The following is a 7,680-nucleotide window of genomic DNA, read 5'->3' as shown; positions in this document are numbered from 1 at the left end:
CTCACTATCTCAAGGACATGGGAAAGTGGAGAGCATGATCACCATCCCTACAATTCCTTCTCCCCACTCCTTAGAGGATTATGGATCTAGAGCTGAAAGGAACGAGGATACTCCAAGGACATCTAGTCAACCCCCTTGTTTTACAGATGAGGAAACTGAGTCCCAGGGAGGTTAAAATACCTTGTCCAAAGTCATACTGGAATTAAGCATTGGAGACAGGATTTTAATCCATGCCCTCTGATTCCAGAAAGAGTGTTCTGACTTCATCAGCTATAACTATTACCAATACAATGATAAATAATATTTGAAATAACTCCTTGAGTTAAATTAGTGAAGTGGGTGGCTTTCATGTAGAGTAATAGCCAAAGGGCTATTTTTAGGTGTTTTGCAATTCTGAGGATCAAGGTTGGATAGCTGCTAGTCATGGAAAACCAGTATCTAAAGAAATGAAATTAAGCATCCCCCCAAGATTCCTGGACAAACAGTTAAGTCACCATTGTATAAAGTAACAAGACAAAGAGGGTCTATTCCATCCAGATCTCTCCCTTCATAGGACTTGTGGACTCATGGGCTCCTAGAAAGTTAGAGGGGGAAAGGGATCATTATGTGTCTTGTCTTTCCCAATTAGAATTTGAGTTTCTTGAGAGAGGGGCTGTTTTGCTTTTCTTTTTGAATCCTCAGTGCTATCACAGTGTTTGGCACATAGCAAGTGTTTAATAAATGCTTACTCATTCATTCATTGATTCATTCATTCATCTAGCTTAAAAGTTCTTAACTTTTTTTTTTTTGAGTGTCCTGGACCCCTTTTTCAATCTGGTGAAGTCTGTGCACCTCTTTTCAGAATAATGTTTTTAGATGCATAAAATACAGAGGATTACAAAGGAAATCAATTAATATTGAAATACGGTAAAAGAAAAAGAAAGTTTGCAGATTGCATATTACGAAACTCTGTTCTATTCCATTCTTTCTTATTTGCCACAGACCCAAGAGACATCAGCTGTCATTCTGACTTGGCTAGTGATCCTACAGGATTTTGGACAAGTCACCTAACCTTCTGTCGCCCCAAATTAGTAGTCTCTGAAATCAGGGGATTGGACTAGATGACATCTAAGGTTCCTCCCAGATCTAATGTTGGTTTTATGATTATTTTAAATGCTCCTAGGCAGAAGAGAAAAGATTTGGCACTAAGTGAAGAGTGGTTTCCTAATACCCAAGGAAGTTAGATGCCCAAGAAAGGATGAGGCAGTACAACCCAGGGACGAAGATGAGAAATAGAACTTTGCCTTCCAATCATTTCTAGCCCCACGATTTCTTTCTTTTCCTGCTTTTGATAAACTCTCCTGCTCTGAGCCCTGGAGTTATGAATCTTTCTGAGTCATGGGTGGCTCCAGCTACTTCAATCCATTCAGCTGACAATGTTCTCTGCTGCATTCAGGGTCCAAGACTGGGGGATGAATGGGGCACTTGGCTATGTGCCTTCTTTCTCCCTTCCCCTGCACCACCCTCACTCTAAGCTTCAATTCTTAGCGTTAGTACTCATAGGTTTGAGTCATAGATGACTGGGTGACTAAAGCCAGCCCAAGAGTTCTGGCTGAGTGATGGATGAGGGAGGCTTCTGGTTCTCCCTTCTGGGAGAAGAGAAAAGTATGCCCTCTGTAATCTCTTCAGGGCATCACAGCCCCTTTCTGGTATGAGGCCTGGGAATTGCACTTGATGGGTTTTGGAAAAGCATGGCCCGCTGTCAGTAACATCTATTCACTGCCGTCTTCAGTGTGGATAATAATTATTCCCCTGTGTTAATCACAACAATGGGGGAATTGCAGACCGTTATTTTGAAATGATGGGTTCCAGTCCATGACTACTTATGACAGCAAAGGGGAAATATCAACTCTAGGAGCCCCTGTGTAAATGGGGAGCTGAGTGAAAGATCAGGAATAATGGAACGTGTACTTAGCTCCATTTTCCTCTCTAAAAGGGGCCCTGTCAAAGTAATTTCTCCTCCCCTGCTTTATACCTCTCCATTATTTGCAATATCTTCTAGAAGAATAAAACAACACTGGTCCCCTCCTCCACCTATCCCCTCTTGCTTCCTTACACCCATACTAGCTATTGTGTCTCTTTCTAGGGTTTGGCAAATACAGCTTTTTTCTCCTGCTGGGTTTTCAGTAAAGCTGAAATGAATGTTGATCTGCTTATTTTTTTTAATCCTCCCTTAATTATTTTATTTATTTATACATTTCTATTTTGGAAGAGTGTTTTCACTAAATGTAATCTCAAGAGAATAAATTATTCTGATTTTTGGGTGGGCAGTATATCTATTTCTCTCTCTCTCTCACACACACACATACACACACACACACATTCAGTTTTCAAACTCCCCCATTATCTTGCCTCATATAATGAACCCAAAGGCTCAGACGACTGAGATATATTCTTTTACTCTAGGTTCACACAGACTAGCTTCAGTCCTGGGAAAACCTTGTCTCTAAAGAGATAGGCCATCTCTGGCTTCTTATACTTCTGACTCTGGGGACAACCTCTTAAACCTTAGGTTAGATTGTCTAGGGCGTTCTCAAAAAGGATTAACAGGGTTGATTTTAGGTATAGGTCAGTTACTTATTTCCCCCACCACAGAAGGGATGCTTAAAATACAAAGGACTCATAATTGTTCATGGACAAATACTTAAAATATGAACTAGTAACTTAAAACTCCTCAGAGGTTTATATTTAAAATACTAAAACATGAAATGGTTTGTGGGATTGTTGAATTGTATTTCATTTTTATCTCAGTTCTGTTACTTTTTCAGCAACTCACTCAAGGTTCTTATCTTCTGGCAAGTCATGGCATTACTTGGACTCATTCTCTTACCATTGTCCATTTTCTCCTATAAAAAAGGGTGTAACTGGGTACTCTTAGACCTCTCAAGTCCACGAGGTAGCCACGAATGCTAGAAGGAGCCATCCCAGGATTGTTATTTGGTCTCATGTTCAGGGTAAGAAACAGAAAGTAGAAGATTCAGCCTGAGACTTGGGGTCCTGTCTCACAATTTCCTAGGTCAGCACATGCTCCTGCTGTTATGTATGAGCAACTATCATAGGTGCTGGGAAGAAGCATCCCTTCTCCCCCTCTCTTCATGGGACATCTAAGGGAGAGCTATCAGAATATCAAGACAGGTTCAGTTGAAAGTAAGAAGAAACTGAGAACTTACCTCTCTCTTCAAAGACTACTGAGTGGACTGCTCAGTGGTTGTTCCTCAGGGGAACCCTTGGATACAAGACCTCTCTTCTTCCATCATGGTGGAAGGTCCATCAGAGGTCTTTGGTGGCCTTCAACCTGTATCAAAAAGATCATGCCTCGCCAGAAGAGATTAAAGTTCAGCCTCAGTGCTCCACAGAGAAGAGTCCAACTAGAACATATATCACTAAGTGTGGTCAGAGTTTGGGTCCATTCCTGCCCATGTTCCATGAGATGGCCACAATTACAATAGGATCACAGATATAGAGCTGGAAAGAAACTCAGAGGTCATAGAATCCAATGCCCCCTTCATTTTACAGGTAAGGAAATTGAGGTCAAGAGTGATCAAGTGACTTGCCCAGAGTCACACATCTAATAAGTGGGAACCATACCTGAAGTCCAATGCCCTATCTTTTTCTCGTCTATTAAATGGGGATAATGACAATGATAATGATAATAATAATAAAAATGGGGCAGCTAGGTGGCACAGCAGAGAACTGTCCACTGTCAGGGAGTCAGGAAGAATTAAATTCAAATTTACCCTCAGACACCTACTAGCTTTGTGACCCTGAGTAAGTCACTTAACCTTTTGACTCAGTTTCTCCAACTGTAAAATGGAGATAACAGCACCTATTTCCCTTGCCTGTTGTGAGGATCATATGAGATAATAATTGTAAAGTACTTAGCACAATGCTTGGCACATTGCAGGCATAATGTAATGACTTACTCCCTTCTCCCTGCCGGCCCCCCCACCATGCAAAATCCTGATAACAAGTAGTTTTACAGTACCTGCTTGAAGACTTAAGATGAAGGATTTTGGGTTGTCGGAGGGGACATTCAGTCCAATTCCTCATTTGAGGAATGAGGAAACCAAGGACCAAAGAGTTTCCACAGAACATCTTGCCTTGCCCTAGGAATAGCTGATCTTTTGAAATTTTTATCACTATGCTGATTGACTTAGTGTTTAATACTCAACACTGCCTTAACTACCTCAGCTGCTTCTCCCTCTTAATTGGAGGGGGCAACTGTCATCTCATCCTAAAACTTTCCTTTATAGAGGGCTTTGAACTTTCAGAACTTTCCAGGCAACTCCCCACTCTCCATCAGCAGTTCTGCTTGACTTTGACTCATGCCCCTTTGCCTGCTACTGCCTGGTGGCCTCCACCCAATTCTCCTTTTGTCTGTTATCTTCCCCCACTAGATTGTAAATTCGGTCTTTCTTTTTCTTATTTGTATCCTTAGCGTTTAGTACAAGGCTTGGCACAGAGTAGGTGCTTAATAAATATTCATTTAATTGAGTTGAGTCATACATTTCAAATACCAGAACTGGGATTTGAATCCAGATGTCTTAGCCACAAATCCTGTGTACTTCCTACTGCCTCAGGCCAACAGTGGGAAACTTACTACTTTTAGAGGTAGCTCATTCCACTTTGGGGCCAGTGGAACTGGGCAGGTTAGTTAGATCAAAGAGCCTTCCTCCAGAGGGAGGAAGAGTGACCTAGCTAGAGACAACAAGAGTATTTCATGAACAATCATGAATCCTCCTGATTTTGAAGGATTTTTTTTCTTTTTACCAATTATCGAAGTGCCAAACTTGTATTCAGGAAGATCTGAGTTTGAATCCTCCTTCAGGAACTTATCTGCACAACCCTGGGCAAGTCAATTTCTCTGTTCCTCAGTTTTCTCATCTGTAAAATGAGTAACAAGAACAACTAACAGGGTTGTTGTGAGCACAAAATGAAGTAACATTTGTGAACCTTTTATACAAATTACTTTGTAAACCTTAAAGCTCTCTATAAATGACAGTTAATCTTATTATTAATTCCAATACTAATTCTTGTTTTGTAGACTTGTCAGATCTGCTCATGACTATTGCTTTCAAATGTGAGCCACAACCAGGTATTTTTGAAGCTTGAGAAAGTACCTCAGAGTTCTCCCAGGGCAAGATGCATAAACCCACCTTCAGCGGAGGAGGCATAGGAGGGCATTGCTCCATGGAGGGGGAGATAGAGACCTAGAAAACCAGCATGAGATTGTCCCCAGAGAGGCCATCAGGGTTGGGGAGGAGCTCACTCCTGGCATGCATGTGGTAGCTTTCTCTTTTAACTCATTATTCCTGAAAGCAGGTACTGTGTTTTCTTGTTTCTACGCTTCTGGCCTCACTCTCCTTATACCTCTGGTCATGGTTGCCTTTCTAAGATGGGAACATCTAGCTCCCTTTGTTTACCGTGGTGTTAAACTGCAGAGCCCCTAAGATCTGCGGGCCATCTGGAGTTTGAGTTATTTTCTCAGAAAGAGCCACCCTTTGGGGAGCTGTTCGATGTTCCGCTTTCTTCCCCAGACCACAGCTGAGGGCTCAGTGGGTGGCAATGATGCAGATGTGTTCATGTGTTCTTGTACACTTCTTGTATGAATGAGTATATATGCACATGCCTTGCACCCTATTCAATAAACCCTGTAGATAGACAGATGTAATGTGAGAATTCATCCATGAATCCATGTTCCTTGAAATCCTGGACCCTATTAATTTACACAAAATGTCGGAAGTTTCCCCTCATGTAGAGTCAAAATCTGAGTCCCATTGACTTCCATCCTTTGCTCTCTTCTGCAGGCTAAACATTCCCAGTTCTTTCGATCACCCACCACTCCTGACGTGACGTTGTTCACGTCTTCCTTACTCCTTTCCTCTGGATGGGCTCCATCTCTTACTTACTGGGTGTTGCTGTTTAGTCATTTTCAGTCATGTCTGACTCTTTGTGACTCCTTTTGGGGGTTTTCTTGGCAAAGATACTGGAGTGGTTTACCATTTCCTTCTCCAGGTCATTTTAGAGATGGGGAAACTGAGGCAAACAGGGTTCTCCAGGGTCATACAGCTAGTAAATGTTCTGAGGCCAGATTGGAGCTTAGGTCTTCCTGTCTCCAAGCCCAGCACTCTATCCACTGTACTATGCCTTGGTACCTTTCGTATCTCCCTGTACCCTCCACCCATTCTTCAGCTAGGTGATAGGTAAGAAAAGGAAGGGAATTAACATTTATTAGTCACCTACTCTGTACCAGGCACTGGGCTAGGGGCTAATTATCTCATTTAATTCTCAGAACAACACTGTGAGGGAGGTATATCCCCCTGTAGAGAGAGCGAGGATTGGATTGACTCAGGAAGGTCCAAGTTCAAATCCTACCTCAGATGTTTCCTGTAAGTCACCTAACCTCAATTGATTTTTCTCATTTATAAAGTGAGGATAATTAAAACATCTGTCTTCCAGGTTTGTAGTGAGGATCAAATGAGATAATATGCATAAAGGATTTACAAATCTTAGAGTGCTCTATACACTATTATCATTATCATTTATTATATTGTTATTATTAATTATTATTTTACCCTCAGGAACCAAGCAAAGTAAATCTAATCCCTTTTCCACAATAGCAACCTTTCAAATACTTGAAGAAAATAATCATGCTTCCTTTAAGTCTTTCCCTCCAGTTCTTAACTTGCTTCTCCCATGCTTTAGAGCCCTTCCCAGCTCATGGCTCTGTCCTCCTGATACTCTCCAGTTCATCAATATTTTCCCCAAAATGTGAAGCCCAGAACTGAATGCAATGCTGCAGTTGTGGTATTGCTGGAGAAGAGTACAGCAGAATTTCCACTTTGTTCATGCTTCAGTTAAAACAGCCTATGAGTGTTTGAGTTTGACATCCCCCATATTGATTCATCTTGAGTTTACAGGTTCACTAGAAACCTAGTCATTTTCCATGGGTGTTGGGGGTGTAAGCTCAGTTCCATGTGGACAGTCTCGGGCAGGTAAAAGTGAGGACTTCTAAACCTTAGAGTTCTCATGAGGCCCCCCCAGAGAACAGCAGGGAATTGAGGTGTGAGACCGGGCTATCTCGTGCATTTCCCCCTCTTCCCATGGGAAAGTGCTGGGAGAGAGCATCCCCGCCCTCGAGATTGGCCCGGGTCTGAGCACACCTATTGTTATCTACCAGGCACGGTATTCAGGTGCAAACTCTGCGGCAGGAGAGCTTAAGTAGGGTCAGGAAAGCCTGAAGGCTCTCTTAGCGCTGAGGGGCCCTTAGAGGACAGAAGGCCCCTCTTCCTTCTCTCCTCTCTTCGCTCTTCCCTCTCCCCTCTCTCCCCCTCTTCCATTCTCCCATTCTCCCACTTCCAATCTCTTACTGTAAGATCTTTGCCTCCTTGGGAGATTTCTCTCTCTCCTAAGGAAGAGTTCCCCCTGCACATGTAACCAAGACCCTGAATAAAGCCTAACCCTTGTTCGACTCTGGAAAGTCTCTTCTCTCATACGTTTATCCAGTTTGGCCAGCCGAAGACCTGCGATAGGTAAGGTAAGACTCGGGTAGCCCTCAGGCCTCTAGGCCTGGCACATGGGAAGCCCTCTTGGAATACCTTAGCCCACACATATCCCCAAATTCCTATTGTACTTGGAGTC

This window comes from Notamacropus eugenii, chromosome 2 (assembly GCF_028372415.1).
Source record: "Notamacropus eugenii isolate mMacEug1 chromosome 2, mMacEug1.pri_v2, whole genome shotgun sequence".
Classification (NCBI taxonomy): domain Eukaryota; kingdom Metazoa; phylum Chordata; class Mammalia; order Diprotodontia; family Macropodidae; genus Notamacropus; species Notamacropus eugenii.
Note: the sequence above shows the minus strand (reverse complement) of the source record.